Below are 16,497 nucleotides of genomic sequence, written 5' to 3'. Positions count from 1 at the left end.
ATTGGTTTAAAACTTTGAACTGAATCAGCCGGAGCCCAGCATTCATGGACACTGATCGAGTAAGTTGACAATACCGGGCCCAGCGGACCTCATCTATCTGAGTGCCTACGTCTCGCTCCCAGACTTCTCTCATCGTGTTGCGTGTTGGGGAATGGGTCTGCACCAATGAATATAGCATAGAGACCCCCTTGCCGTGACCGTCCATAGACACTATTGACCTAATGCATGCATGGGACTGAGGTTCCTGCGGAAATGTCGGCCACTTCGCCGAGAAAGCAGCCCTCATCCTGTAGTATTGAAGGCGTTTAAGCTGGCCCCTCCCCACTGCTTCAATAAAGCCTGTGAGGTCACAGAACTCACCATCTGGGAACATGTCGCGTAGCGTGAAAAGCATGTTAGGGTCCCAGGATTGCTGGAGGGCTCAATCAAATGTGGGGGAAATGCTGGAGAAATCCCATAGGGGGATTCCAGCCCTAGCCTCTTGTAAATTCTGGCCCAAGCATGAGTGGTCGTGTATACCGGATCGAACGGGCATATGTCCTCAAAGCTTGGGTTAAGAAGGACTGAGCGTATGTTGTTTGGGCGAACAGAGTGCTTTTCAATAAATATATGGGGGGCAGTGTCCTCTGGGTCGAACCAATGCTTTGAAAATTGAGCTTGCGCGCATAAATAATAAAGCTTGAAGTCTGGTGCCGCGATGCCTCCCTACACGAAAGGCTCAACCATCTTTTCCCAACCCATCCTGGCAGTCTTCCATTCCAGATAAACGAGGAGGCGAGTGATTTAAGTTTCGAGAAGAAGGGTTTACCAGGCCAAAGTGGGATGTTATTGAAGTAATATAGGAGCTTGGGGAGGACCACCATTTTGAGTAGCGCAACTCTGCCATACAGGGATAGTGGAAGGCTAGCCCACATCTGAAATTTGGTCGAAAGGGTTGACAATAGTTCCCCATGATTGTGCGTATATAGCATGGTTTTATCTCTGGCGACCATTATCCCTAGGTAGCGTACCTTGGTGGGGGCAGGTCTAAATCCCTCTATTTCAGCTAGGTCTCCCGTGCCCTCAGTAAGGGGAAATATTTCTGACTCCGGTACATTAATTCTATATCCCGAGTATTCTGAGAATTCATGTATGTCCGCCATGATGTGTTGCACATTTTCTTTGGGGTCACAGACATATAGTAAAGTGTCGTCCATGTAAAGTGATATTATCTGAGGGGGGCCGGTCATCCTAAGACCTTTGTGTGAGTGGTTCTGGCATATGAATTCCGCCATTGGTTCAATGGTCAGAGCGAAAAGGAACTCTCAATCTTCACTTCTCTGGTGGATAGCTTTGGAGAGGATTATGGAGTAATGCTTGCCTCTGCCTTGGAACCTTCAATCTTCACTTCACTGGAGGATTACTTTGGCGAGGATTACGGAGTAATTCTTGTCTCTGCCTTGGAACTCTCAATCTTCACTTCATTGGAGGATGGCTTTGGAGAGGATTGTGGTGTAATGCTTGCCTCAGTCTTGGAATCCTCAATCTTCACTTCATTGGAGGATGGCTTTGGAGAGGATTATGGAGTAATGGTTGCTTCTGCCTTGGAATCCTCAATCTTCACTTCTCTGGTGGATGGCTTTGGAGAGGATTACGGAGTAATGGTTGCCTCTGCCTTGGAACCCTCAATCTTCACTTCACTGGAGGATGGCTTTGGAGAGGATTGTGGAGTAATGCTTGCCTCTGTCTTGGAATCGTCAATCTTTACTTCACTGGTGGATGGCAGTGGAGAGGATAACGGAGTCATGCTTGCCTCTGCCTTGGAATCATCAATCTTTACTTCACTGGTGGATGGCAGTGGAGAGGATAACGGAGCAATGCTTACCTCTGCCTTAGAACCCTCAATCTTCACTTTGCTGGTGGATGGCTGGGGAGCGGATTGCTCTCACAAAAGATGTCTAGATAAATGCTTCCTAGAGGCCTGTATGGTCCATAAGTGAGTCAAAGAAGGGATGGGAGACCTCTTTTATAGGCAAAAGTCCACGGAGGATTGGACAAATCAATACTTTATTAAGGGTTCTAATCCATGTCATTGTGACAGGTAGTCCTTGTCTTCTTGCATCATACCCAAAGTGCTTTGTGCTAAATGAAGTGGATAACACAGAAAGGAACGAGAGGTACAGAGAGAAACAAGACCGTGGAATCCGTCCACATCTGTCCTGATCTCCCTCTGACTACACTAACTCCACAACCCTTTCTCAGACCCATAGCATCAAAGGTCCCTTAGGATGCAGCACCCTGTTGTGAGGATAGTTATTTGGTTTAGGGTATGCCCTTTGATTCCTTTGTCCGAGAAATACTCCAGCTGAAGGGCTGTCCTTGCTGGAGAGAGGTGTTACGTGAACTCACAAAGGAGCGAAGAAGAGGCAAAGTCTTTCAGCCTCTTTTCCTGCTGGTTGAGAAGAGACAGGCTGTCTGATTATAATACACACAACCCTTTCACAGCTGACCTGGACCCACAGTGTTGATATGTGTGTGTGACTCAAATCATATGTGGCTTTAATAATTATGTGACTTACCAGTCAACATACTCCAAAATCAGGCATGACTTAGTTTTGAAGAATAAACTACCACCAGGATGATAATTCATAGAAATTATGCCATTTTGGAAGGGAGGTGGAGATATAAATGTAGCCTCTGTGCTGCTGTAAATTAGCCGTCACAGCAGATGTCAGAAGGACACCTCTGACCTCTGACCTGCTCTGTGCCACTGGAGAGCAGGGGTTGCAGATCTGGAGACTGATGCAGCAGAGCACATGTGTCAATATGCTTTTAGCATGGCGATTAATGAATGGGGAGATTGGTTAGTGACCGCCCTTTCTGACATGGAGTTACCAATCTTAATTTTAAAAAATCAAAAAAGCTCGGGCTTGCACACCTTTCCAGATGGAATGGGCTCACAGTCATATATGGGCTATGGGCTTTTCAATAAGAGGTCTGATGTATGCAGGTTTCAGCTTCCGCTGTGGATGGAGTCATTGAGGAGGGAAAGGGAGATTTCATGATGGGCTTGAAAAGATTGGGGGCATTTATTCTTAGGACATCCTGATGGGTTGCATGAGCAAATGGTAGCTTGTAGGTCCCCTGTAGACAGACGGTGGTAAGGAGAGGTTTTAGGAGCTGTCAGTGCACTCTTGCAAGTGGAGTGTGGGCGAGGGAGTCCTTCATTGTTGAGGAGATTGTGTATGTCAATTACCTTTTGGTCATAGAGCTCTTGTGCAGAGATAAGGGTTGCATTGCAGGCTGTCAGATATTTTAATTCTTGGATAATATTCTAATTAATTATTAGGGTATTTATTGAGCGCAGACTTGGTTTTGGGAAGGAATCGAGCTCTTTGCAAATCACAGGTGGAAGGACACGGGGATGGAAGCAGAGGTACGAGGAGGCAGGGAGCTTAGAGCAGGGAGCGGGGGCCGGGCAATTTTGCAGCAAGTGATCTAAAAGCAACCTGGTGAAATAACATGGGGAGTAGATCACCCAGTCTCAGGTAGGGTGGGGAGTGGACGGTATGTGGACCTACATGTTAGGGAGGAGCCATTCATTGAAGAGGAGTGTCTTCAGCTCCATCCTGAAACGTACAAGCAAGGGGGCTAGTCTGGTGTTGACGCAGAGGGGGCTTCAGAGTCTGGGGGTGCACACAGAGAAGGCCTTTCTTCGGGTTCTTTCCTTTCCTTCCCTTTGCACATGTCCTTACTTCTGGTGGATTGTAGGCCTCTGGGGATGCTGAGTTTCTCAGTAAGGTCGTCTGGGGGCTCTCGGGCGACAGCCTTGTAGATGACGCAGCAGGATTTGTAAAAGATATCTGCTTGCGGGGGAAGCCAGTGCAGTTCAATAAGGGCTGGGTGATGTGGTCGAACCTCTGAATCCTTTGATAAGATGTGATGAAGCATGCAGGACACATCTCAGGGGTGCCATGGTATCATTGGAAGGCCTTCCAAAACAGCGTTGCCACCCTCCAGGTGGGAGAGGACCAAGGTTTGCACAGCACATCTGAAATTAACTCCTGGGACGACGGGCGTGATTGTCAGCAGGAGAGAATGTGTGAACCAAGTTGTTTGTGTCTTCCTTGATATGTGCTATTTGAAGGAAAGGTTTCTGTTGATGTTAAACCAAGAGACTTGGTGCAGGTTTTCAGCTGGGGATTGAAGACCTCAAGGTGCATAGCATGATCTGGAGGAATCTATTTGGATGAACGGGTGGGCATTAGCAAGGCTGTGCATTTACCTTTTGCTGTGGTGTGCAGAATCAATGTGTTTTTGGAGTAGAGCTGTAGTGTGCAGAATCAATGTGTTTTTGGAGTAGAGCTGCAGTGTGCAGAATCAATGTGTTTTTGGAGTAGAGCTGCAGTGTGCAGAATCAATGTGTTTTTGGAGTAGAGCCGTGGTTTGCAGAATCAATATATATGGAGTAGAGCTGTGTGGTGTGCAGAATCAGTGTTTGAAGTAGAGCTGTGGTGTGCAGGTTCAATGTGTTTGTAGTAGAGCTGTGGTGTGCAGAATCAATGTGTTTGAGTAGAGCTGCGGTCTGCAGAATCAATGTGTGTTTGGAGTAGAGCTGCAGTCTGCAGAATCAATGTGTTCTTAGAGTAGAGCCGTAGTGTGCAGAATCATTGTATTTGGAGTAGAGCTGTGTGGTGTGCAGAATCAGTGTGTTTGGAGTAGAGCTGTGGTGTGCAGGTTCAATGTGTTTGTAGTAGAGCTGTGTTGTGCAGAATCAATGTATTTGGAGTAGAGCCGTGGTGTGCACAATCAATGTGGTTGGAGTAGAGCTGTGATGTGCAGAATCAATGTGTTTGTAGTAGAGCTGTGGTGTGCAGAATCATTGTGTTTGGAGTAGAGCCGTGGTGTGCTGAATCAATGTGTTTGGAGTAGAGTTGTGGTGTGCAGAATCAATGTGTTTGGAGTAGAGCTCTGGTGTGCAGAATCAATGTGTTTGGAGTAGAGCCGTGGTGTGTTTGGAGTAGAGCTGTGGTGTGCAGACTAAATGTGTTTGGAGTAGAGCTGTGGTGTGCAGAATCAATGTGTTTGGAGTAGAGCTGTGGTGTCAGAATCAATGTGTTTGGAGTAGAGCTATGGTGTGCAGAATCCATGTGTTTGGAGTAGAGTTGTGGTGTACACAATCAATCTGTTTGGAGTAGAACAGTGGTGTGCAGAATCAATGTATTTGGAGTAGAGCCGTGGTGTACTGAATCAATGTGTTTGGAATAGAGCTGTAGTGTGCAGAATCAATGTGTTTTTAGTAGAGCCGTGGTGTGCAGAATCAATGTGTTTGGAGTAGAGCCGTGGTGTGTCTGGAGTAGAGCCATGGTGTGCTGAATCAATGTGTTTGGAATAGAGCTGTAGTGTGCAGAATCAATGTGTTTGGAGTAGAGCCATGGTGTGCTGAATCAATGTGTTTGGAATAGAGCTGTAGTGTGCAGAATCAATGTGTTTGGAGTAGAGCCGTGGTGTGCAGAATCAATGTGTTTGGAGTAGAGCCGTGGTGTGTCTGGAGTAGAGCCGTGGTGTGCAGGATAAATGTGTTTGGAGTAGAGCCGTGGTGTGCAGAATCAATGTGTTTGGAGTAGAGCAGTGGTGTGCAGAATCAATGTGTTTGGAGTAGAGCCGTGGTGTGCAGAATCAATGTGTTTGGAGTAGAGCCATTTGCTTTCTTGACTTTGTCTATTTCAGCTCTGTAAAGGCGTACTTGTTGATGGAGGGCACATTTAAAACTATGTAGATTGTTTCTTCTCAAGATGTTCTCCAGTTTTTTTTATTTTCAATTTGGAAGTATTTTAATCTGGGGTGCCCCATTTATCTTGTTTCTTTGTTTGAGGGTTTTTGAAAGGTTTCTTAGGGACAATTTGGTAGAATGCAGAAATAATCGAGTTGTGAATGGGGGGGGAGTTGCTTCTTATATCATCTCTGGGATGACAGATGTGGTTGCTTCTATTTTTTTCTAGAACGTACTGTTCATGGTCAGTGGTTCTTTTCAAGATTCTGCAAGGGCATCTCAGTGAACATTGGGCAAGGGACAGATAAGTGGTCTACTCCGGCGAGGTGGGTGGGGGGAGGTTGACATGCGGTCTCTTCATTTCTGGAGCTCCGCTAATAACATGGTTGACCATTTTAACCACTCAGTGTTCAAGAGTAGTATGACTGGGTGCTTCTTCTCTACACTCCTTTGCCCTCTTCTAAACTGTGGTACTAGGAGACACCCCCAAGAGACTCTCAAGGTATGAGGTATGGCTGCAGCAGGACTCATTGCTGAGGGCCTTCACCGCGGGCCAGGTCCACGGCCAGCAGTGGCCTCGAAGCCCATGAAGGACCAGGGATTGATGTATTGCCTTTCTATGGCTTGAGTTTAAAAAAATCCTCCTTTCTAAAAACACCTCTTTCCTTCCCATGTCTCTAACAGGCCTGTTCCTACAGCACCAGCCAGCTGCCACTGGGAGAGCCCCGAAGAGGCCGGGGCGACCCAACCCTCTTTGTGAACTGGAAGGGATGGGGGTCATTCTCATGGTTAAGGGCCTGTGTATTTCAATGATGTTCCCAAGAACCCAGAGTCTTTTGCTCATGGCAGCTTGCTATGGTCACACACTCTCTTTCCTGAACCTTAGGGTTCGGTTAGCTCTTTAGGGGTTGCCTGTTTCCCTTCATCATTCAATCTCAGCGATCCTGTATCAGGTGCCCACCGCGCGGGGGCTGCTGGGATAGAGCTAAGTCTTAATTACAGCTCCATCCTCCCACCAGCCGTAGAAGCGCCCACCTGCATTTCACATGCAGCCCTATGCTGCCCCCTAGCGGAGGCTCATAGAATGAGAAGAGTTCTAGGTACTGAATGACCGGCCTCAGTCTTGAACCCCTCGGTTTCCAATGTGTGTTTTATTTTGAGGGTTGTACATACATTTCTTCCGGAAGTGCAGTTCAAAGGACAGGGGTACATATAAAGATGAATCCCCCCATTCTGGGTGCCTTTGCATAGATGTCGTGAGCCAGCCGCTGAAGGGCCAAGGCCTGTGCACATAGAATGGGGGTATTTACTACTGGGGGGGCACAGAGTATTAGGGCACATTTAGGCAATGGCCAGTATTTGCATGAATACGATGGATGCATGTACATTAATGCCACATCTGCTTGAGTGGAGGGCCGTAACGGTGTATGAACGCCCCTTCACCGGTCAGCAGGTGGAGCTTGGACTTGAACAGTTTCTCTGGGGACTGTGGTGGGGGGGCAGTGAGAAGGAGTGGACGCAGGATGGGTGGGTGGGTGTAAGGTCAGCTAGCTTGCTCAGAGTTGACGGCCGCCGTGCCTTGAGAGTTGATCGAGGCGCTGTCTGCAAGGTAGCTGTTACGTTCCGCCCTGCGTCCCGCTGCGCGGTGACGCAGGACGTCCTAATAAAAGCCCCGCCCCCGCGTTCGGGAGGCAGTTCCGGGGCAGACCCAACATCAGCGTGGGAGTGCATTCATTCCAGCTCCCGCTGGAGCTGCGCCACAGGCCGCGCGGCCTAATCGATCAACTCCAGCCCCCGCGCGTAGGCCGCGGGCCCGCGAACTTAACAATGGCGACGAGGAGAGACGAATCTCACGAAAGGCTCGGTGCTCGGAGAGCACAATAACGCCACACAGCCATCGGCTAAATTTTTGGACACCCGGTGGGGGTGCCATCACACACGTAACCCCCCCACCCAAAAAAAAAAAAAAAAAAAAAAAAAATTTTTTTTTTTTGCCTACCTCATCCATTCATGCTCTCTGCCACCAAGTCCATTTTTCTTCACTCCAGAAACGAGAAAACCAGGTGGCATCGAACATCCAACACAAGGGAGCAGCATCACGGCGTGTAGGGAATGCCAGGCCCTGAGTCGTAACACGGTGCCTGGATACGGCGGCACCTCCAAGGTAGGCCCAACGTCGCTGCATGGGTGGCCGTCAGAGACAACTACGACAACACGGATCAGGTCCACGCCAACATGGCGGCCGGCGCATCCACGCCTGGGCCCTCCACGCCGTCCAGAATTGCAGCAAACCTGTCCATGACGCCACCTCCACCTCTAACACAAGGCACTTCGTCGACACTGGTCCAGCCGTTTGACCCTTTCACGGATCCGTCGTCATGCGGACCCAGATGGCAGCTGTGGATCCAGAAGTTCGAGATGGCGATGGAGTGCAAAGAAATCACTGCGCCCAGGAAACTGAAGGCACACCTTCTACTCAGCGTGGGTGATGAGGTACTGCGCATTTTCAATTCCCTCAACGTTGATGATGGCCAGGATGGGTACCGAAGCGCGAAAGACGCCCTCACCGATCACTTCCTCCCTCAACTAAACCCAGACTATGAGACATTTCTCTTCTGCACCACCTTACAGGCAGCGGAGGAAACCCTTGATGCATACCACACCCGCCTGAGAAAGTTAGCCATGTCCTGTGAATTCACGAACGTGGAGAAGGAAATCAGGAGGCAGATCATCAACGGGATTCATTCGGAAAAATTGAGGCGCCTGATACTTAGTGAGAAGGGTATTCCCCTACAGCGGATACTTGAACTAGGACGTCAGAGGGAACTAGCACACACCAGAGCGGCCAACATGGAGGCCACACTACACAGGCTGCAACCTGCTCTAAATACGGCTATGGTGGCCCGCGTCACCAACAAACAACCCTCGAGAGATGACAACAGTGGTGGATACGGCCAAAACAGGTGGCAACCGCGCGTTCCGGGACCCACAGAGTGTGGCTGGTGTGGTGGCCCACGACATGGCCGTCGCAACTGTCCTGCTCAAGGCACCACATGTGGAGCATGTGGCCGGAAGGACCATTACGCGAAGGTATGCCGATCGACGGACACCCCCATACAGCCCCCGCAGAACCAGCCGGAGAAGGCCGCGACTAAGAAAAAGAAGCAAGCCAGTGCCAGAAGGGTCGCAGTGGCCAGCTCTTCCACGGAGGATAAAGGGGATGATATCTCGGCGATGCTGCAGGCCCCCTCCAAGGACACAGACAGGAAAGGAAGGAAGGTATACATGGTGTCTGCACTATGCCAAGACCGAGGACCTCGCAGAAAAGCCGCCCGAAGGCGCAAATGCATGGTATCCATCCAAAACCAGTGCATTCTGATGACCATCGACACAGGCGCTTCGGTGAACGTCATGCCTGAAAGCATTTTCCTGACCCTAAGTCCTACACCAGAGCTGAAAAGCACCGACACCCTGTTATATGCATACGGCTGTCGAAAGCCCCTGCCGGTCATTGGCAGGTTCCGCACCACGCTGGGACACGGGAAAAACAGACTATGGTCCAAAGTCTATGTGGTGAAGGCAGGTGTTGAGAGCCTCCTGAGCGGGGACGCAGCGGAGGATTTGGGTGTGGTCCAATTCATCTGCCATGTCAACGATGAAAAGGAAGTGGAGCAGATGCTGAACCAGTACCCTGACTTGCAAGAAGGCATAGGCTGTCTGAAAGGCAAAACCATCAAGCTTCATATTGATGAGACAGTGCAGCCGAAAGCCGTCCGGCACCGGAGAACGCCTTTCCACATGAGAGAACAAGTGGAGCAGGAACTCAAGGCCCTAGAAGAGGCAGGTATCATTGAGGAAGTCACAGGGCCCACACCCTGGGTCTCTCCCATGGTGGTAACACGGAAGCCCAAGCAGCCTGGAAAGGTACGGATCTGCATAGACATGCGCCTCCCCAACACCGCCATCAAAAGGGAACACCACATAACCCCAACAATCGACGAGATTGTGGCTGACCTCACAGGGTCGAGTATATTTTCAAAGATTGATCTAAAGGCGGGGTATCACCAACTCAGACTCCACAGAGACTCTCGATACATAACAACGTTCTCTACACATTTGGGGCTACGGAGATACAAACGCCTGAGTTTTGGAATATCGTCTGCCGCGGAGGTGTTCCAGCAAACCATCCAGGAGGTCATCAGGGGCATCCCCGGTGTCCTCAACGTGAGCGATGATATTCTGATTCACGCCCCCGACAAAGAAACACACGTCAAGAGGCTTCACGCCCTACTGGGCCGACTACAAGAGGTTGGGCTCACAATACACCGGGAAAAGTGCGAGTTCCTCAAATCCGAGATCACTTTTTTTGGCTACAAGTTTGGCAGCACAGGCATCTCACCTGACCCGCAGAAGGTCGCAGACATCCAGGCGGCAAGCCCACCGATGACCCCCACGGAAGTGCGCAGTTTCTTAGGCATGGCCACCTACTGCGGGAGGTTCATCCGAAACCTGGCCACGCTATCTGAGCCGCTGCGGGAACTCACGAAGGCCAACGTCAAGTGGGAATGGGGGCCAACATGCCAGGACGCGTTCGAGAGCATCAAGGACTCCCTCTCAGCTGACACCAAGATGGCCTACTACAACACTGAACTGCCCACAGAGCTATTCGTAGATGCCAGCCCCGTAGGGCTCGGAGCCATCTTAATGCAAGTCACGAGAGAAGGGGAGAAGAGACCGATTGCGTATGCGTCGAGAGCCCTCACAGAGACCGAACAAAGGTACTCACACATCGAAAAGGAGGCCATTGCCGTGCTGTGGGGGTGCCGACACTTTCACCTCTACCTTTATGGGCGTCACTTCACGACAATCACGGACCACAAGCCCCTGCTACCAATCTTCATGGGAACATCGGCACACCCTCCGGCCCGAATCACCAAGTGGTTACTGCACCTCCAGCAATATGACTTTAATCTCGTCTATCAACCAGGCAGCGGAAACCCAGCGGACTATCTCTCCAGGCATCCGCGAGAGGCCACTCAACAAGAGATCCAAGTGGCGGCAGAGACAGAGGAACACATATGCCAAGTAGTGCGCGCAATGAGACCCAAGGCGGTGAGCATCGAGGAGATCGAGGCGGAAACGCACCAGGACCCGTGTTGTGACTTAGTGAAAAATGCCATCCTTTCCGGTGATTGGAAGACTTTCATGAGACACACACACAACAGAACAGCGGAAGCAAAAGGGTTTCTGTCCGGCATATTCACAGTGCGGCAAGACTTGTCAGTCACGGAAGGTGGACTGTTACTACGGGGAAACCGCATCGTGATACCTCTCAAACTACAGGACAGGATAGTGGCCCTAGCACATGAAGGACACCAAGGACTGGTGAGGACGAAAGCCCGCATTCGGCACCGAGTATGGTTTCCCCAGATCGAGGAGCGGGTCGAGACACTCGTTGCCACGTGCCTACCCTGTCAGATCACGGGGGCCCCGCCAGACCCGGAACCCATCATATCAGCAGAACGGGGCCGCTCTCGCTGGGAGGCCATCAGCATTGACTTCTGCAAGCTCCGAGAAGGCCTCCACCTGTTGGTGGCCGTCGATGATCACTCTCGATACCCGGAAGTCGAGGTAGTTGAGTCCACAGCAGCGGAAGTGGTCATTCCGGCACTAGAGAAAATGTTCGCGACTCACGGACTACCTATCTCAATCAAAAGCGACAATGGGCCGCCGTTTACAGGGGAGGATTTCAAAAAGTATCTACAGGAACTCAATGTGAAGTATCATCACATCACTCCAAGACACCCCCAGGCAAACGGGGATGTAGAGCGATTTATGAGGACTATCAATAAAGTGCTCAGAGTATCTAAGGCTAACGCCAGCCCCTGGAAGGTTGACCTTTTCCGATTCCTCCGAAATTACCGGGTCACGCCTCACAGCACAACCGGCATTCCGCCTGCGGACCTCATGTTCGGCACCGTCATCAGATCCTCAATCCCGCATCACCCAAGCAGAACCCCGGACACGGTGAACGAGGAACGCACAGAGAGAAGGAGAAGGGATGCCAACGAACACATGAGTGGCAAGCGGAGAGCGAGGCCGTCCCATCATCAAGTGGGTGACCAGGTCATCATGCTACGAAACCCCTCCAAGTCTAAACTGGACACCAGGTACGAGGAACTTCCATGGACCGTCAGCAACCGGCATGGAACCATGGTAACGGTGACACGGGGAAGCCGCCAAGTGACGAGGAATGCGTCATGGTTCAAGGCCGTACCACGTACACTGTGGACCGACAAGGAGGGCCATTGGGAAGGCGAGGACACTCCTCCCAGTGAAGAAGAGCCGGAGGCCATCCCTGAGGACAACGGAGCGAGGGATGGAGACTGGGAGCCGGTGGATGAACCCGGCCTCGAGGGCCCGAACCGCGAAGATGGAACAGAGCCGGAAGCAAGGGGGGGTGAACCCCGCGAAGGACGATACAGACTGAGAACAACAACAAGACCGCCAGCTAAGCTAAGTGACTATGTGTGGTAGCTGGTACACTGGTGCCATGAACCCTAATGGCAGGGCGGCTGAGTGTTGAAGACGGACAGTTGTGGTTGGACCTCGCAGTTGTTTGGCAGTTATAGTTATGTGTTTTGTTTTGTTTTATAATAAAGGAGGAATGTTACGTTCCGCCCTGCGTCCCGCTGCGCGGTGACGCAGGGCGTCCTAATAAAAGCCCCGCCCCCGCGTTCGGGAGGCAGTTCCGGGGCAGACCCAACATCAGCGTGGGAGTGCATTCATTCCAGCTCCCGCTGGAGCTGCGCCACAGGCCGCGCGGCCTAATCGATCAACTCCAGCCCCCGTGCGTAGGCCGCGGGCCCGCGAACTTAACAGTAGCGAGGGGCTGGAGAGGGCTCGATCTGGCATTGGTAGCCCCGTTGTTAGGCAGAATCATATGCAGTACCCTTTGGGCACACTACACACAATTAAGACTACAAGTGTAAGCACAATCTCACCTTTGGTACAAGCCTGTACTACACAGTCATGTGGTAGCAGTGGCTGAGCAGCCAGGCTTATCTCAAGAGGGATGTGAGCAGTACAAGATGTTACACAAAGGACTTGTAATCACAGTAGTTCAAGCAAACACTTACTCAAGGTTCCTTGGTAAAGGAATATACATTTATTTACACATTTATTTAGAAAACATTCCACTAGTAAGAAGCAGCTCAATATCACACTATAATACACTACAGTACTAAACCAATACATTTCTGAACAAGTTAGGCTCCCCTGAAGTGGGAGCAAAATGGCACTTCAGTAACTTTCAAAAGGGAGTAAAAAGACAAAGGTTATAAGAATCAAAGCACAATTACTTTCATAGGCAGGGCAAATAGTTTCAGTTCACTACAAGAGGCAATTCAATTCAATAGGCCTGTGCCAAAGTCAATGGCTCAGTGTCTTGTATAGGATAGCATAGTTCCGGTAGTAAACAGTTAAGTCTTTGCCAATGTTCTTAGAAGTACTTTGCCAGAAAAGGAGTTAAATGTCGGATTAGGAGCGAACAAAAAAAGTTGGGAAAGTTTCACAAACTTTCACTGTGACGGAAAGGATTTCTACACCGCGTTTGCACAGTACCTTATGGGTGACGAAAAGATGTAGCTGAGGCAGTTGTTCCTGGCAGTTCTTGCAGATCTCGCTGTTCCTGAGCTTTATTCGTGGGGACAAGAAGGAGGACGTCGGGAGGTTCCTGCACTGCCGTCAGTTTTAAGGTGTGAGTGCCTTAAAGTTCACAGACTGGTATCCTTCTCACTCGCTATCCGTTTTTCAACAGCACTCTGATGAAAATTCAACCAGTATGGAGACGGTGTCCAGATGGCTTACAAGTTGGTTGTTCCTACCAGCTCAAGGGATGAAGTCGTCCTTGAAGGGGCTTCTCTGTTGAGGGAGTTTCAGGCAATTCGGACCTGCAGCAGGCCTTCACCGGGCAAACCAATGGTCCAGGAGTTGCAGCAGTTGTCTTCCTTCAACTCGTCTTCGGTTCTTTCGTTCCAGTGGTCGACTCTGCCTTGCAAGTCCCAGAGTCCTGCTTTTAAACAGTTTTCTCCCATTCATTCCAGCCTAGCTGCCACTCACCCAGCAGGGTAGCTGTCCTTGCCGGACAGTCAGCCAGCCAATCACGCCAGAGTGCATTCAGGTCTCCTAGAAGACTAAGCACAGGGAGTTTCTGGCACCTCCCTCACATCATGTCCACTCTAGACACTCAGGCGCCAGAGGAGGTTTTAGCACTGAAGCCCGCCAAAGGGTATCGAACAAAGCGACCAAACCTGGCTTAGCATGCAGAGTTAAACACAAGAAGGACCTTTCCTAAAAGAAACAGCCAAAAAAGATGACCAGAGTCTGTTTTTACAGAGGGGTCTTGGGCGCCATATTGAAAAACATGGCTGACCCGATTCTTAGCTACCGGTGTTCGCGGTGGGGAAAAATCATGGTAGTTTGTTCTAAAACCACTGCCACCAGCCATTTCAAGAGGAAAGGGTAAAATGTGACTGTTATATCAGTGTTTAGACAAAGGGGATGCTAGGCAACCCCTCCAGCACTCTATAGGAAGATAGTGTGTGCTGGGTCTAAAAATTTAAAAAGACTAGTAAAGCCAATTTAAGTTTACATGCACTGGGAGACGGTAGTCAGTCACAGAGAAGGTATTTACACCTTGGGAATTCAGAAAGACACCCCACTGAACATATCCACAGAATACAAAAGTAGAACACACGTCAAAATACATGAAAGAGTGGGAAAAATGTCTCACACTATTTCCAGGTAAAAATTAAAATCCTAGACATCCAGCAAAGCTGCTCTGGGTCTCAAAAGGTAAGGGAAATTAGCACATTCTTGAGAATTCTCCCTAACACCTGTGCATGCCGGTGCTGCTGCCAGGCGGGAGGGCATGCATGTCGATGATAGGACATGCGTCTGGCAAACATGACCACTGTCTTGAGGGGAGCCGTAGAGGGGAGGGGCCAGGAGAAGGTTAGAAGAGTAGCCAAGGGGGCGGGTGATTATGATGTTGCCAGTGTGGTGAGGGAGGTTGGGTGGCGTAATCCTGGTTCTCAGGGTAATCCTGGCAGCAGTTGCAGGGGCAGCCATGAAGGGGTTTATTGTAGGTTTGGGGTCGAAGACAACCCCAGACGTGTGTGCTTTTGGTGATGGAGTGATGAGGAAAGGGGATAGTGGGTTGGAACAAGTTTCTTCTCGGAGAACATTAACACCAGGCAGAGTAGCGCCATCCTTTGGCGGGCCTGGGAAAGGCACCTGGTGATGTGTTCAGAGATGCCAGCTGGGAAGGTGCCCGTGCATAGAGAGGGATGAGAGCAAGTGCCAGGAACAAGCTCACTGATAGCCTGGGCTTCAAGGGGAGCTCAGGGACGTCATTTCAGCGAAATGCCCGGGGTAGCGGAATTGACATCACATGACCCTTGACCTCTGATGACATCACTAGGAGTGATGACATTTGACCCCACCACGAAGTGGCATCACAGGAAGCGAGGGAACACAACCTTTCACCGCTCGACAAAACAGGAAGTGACATAACATAGCATTGTTTCTAAGTACACTCGTACAATATGGTTACGATATCACTATAATGTGATATACATTTCAAACAAGAATGGACCGCCATATGTATCATTAGGATCAGTGTGTATAGGCCCATATCACCAAATTGCTGTGAATGCAAGCAGACGTCCAAGGCCAAACGATAATGATGTGTTATTATATAGAACTTACGCCTAAGCGCTTCATATAGAACAAATATACATACTATAACACCCAACCTGTGTTGGTGCTCATTTATCAACTTCAGCAGGAAGAAAGGCTGAGTTGACCTTGCTGGGAGTCGAACATACAACCTGCAGATCAAACACACATTGCTGCAGCCAGCACTCAACTCACTGAGCTATTTTACCGGCTATAGCTATCAGAAAACCAGCCACTCCAGAAACAAAGAGCCACATGCTGCTGGGCACAGACCATGAGCTCAATCTAAAAAAATAAAAATAAAAAATATTATTTAAAAAAAACAAATCTTTTTAGGGATAGCAAGGGAGAGCACGTTGCCAACCCTGGTGACCCCCTAAATGACATCCATGGGGAGCTGTGAGCGCAGAGAGGAAGAGTCGGGGGGTAGGGGCAACGTTTTCAGTTCCTCTCTGCTCGTGCTCTTTGGAATGCCTACTACCCGTCTCCCTATCTCACAGGCGTGTTGCATGGTCACCCTGCCCAATTCCTGCCCTCACGCACATACAGCGAGATGACTCGGCCAGTAAACCCCCCCCCCCACCCTTACCTGGGAAGTCTGGCTCTGGGCTGCAAGACGCCACTGCTGTCACGGGAGACGTGGCGGGGCGGGGGCGGGGGCGACGGGCCTCCCATGTTTGTTGCACAGGTCTGTTTTGCAGCACATGACTCGCTGGTTCCTTCCGGTGCTGGCGACACAGGTCGAGGCGCAGCCCTTGGAGATGTATAGAATGGCTTGAAGTTAAGAAGAGAAAGACTGCGGTTAGAAGTGAAGTGCATTAGTATTTCCAGCTCATCACACACATTGCAGTAGCACTTTAAATAAATAAATTTATTAATAATGTGTTACAGTTTATATTTAAACTTTACACATACTGATAAATATACAAATTCATCATATTGCATATTACATATTAAAAGAGAATATAAAAAATATAAAGAAGAAAAAAAAAAGAAAAATATTA

General features: G+C 49.8%; 1 long non-coding RNA gene across 1 annotated transcript in view; it reads right to left on the bottom strand.

The window, feature by feature from the left end:
• Positions 1 to 16,497, bottom strand: part of LOC138522708 (uncharacterized) — a 202,336-nt gene that overhangs the window by 44,600 nt on the left and 141,239 nt on the right. The window contains exon 3 of the long non-coding RNA XR_011283328.1: positions 16,083 to 16,267. This is a non-coding gene — a long non-coding RNA (uncharacterized lncRNA). The remainder of the gene's footprint in view (positions 1 to 16,082; positions 16,268 to 16,497) is intronic.

The sequence above is a fragment of the Ambystoma mexicanum genome, chromosome 1q (genome assembly GCF_040938575.1).
Source record: "Ambystoma mexicanum isolate Mex_15411 chromosome 1q, UKY_AmexF1_1, whole genome shotgun sequence".
In the NCBI taxonomy this organism is placed as follows: domain Eukaryota; kingdom Metazoa; phylum Chordata; class Amphibia; order Caudata; family Ambystomatidae; genus Ambystoma; species Ambystoma mexicanum.
Note: the sequence above shows the minus strand (reverse complement) of the source record. Positions and strands in the feature narration are given on the sequence as shown.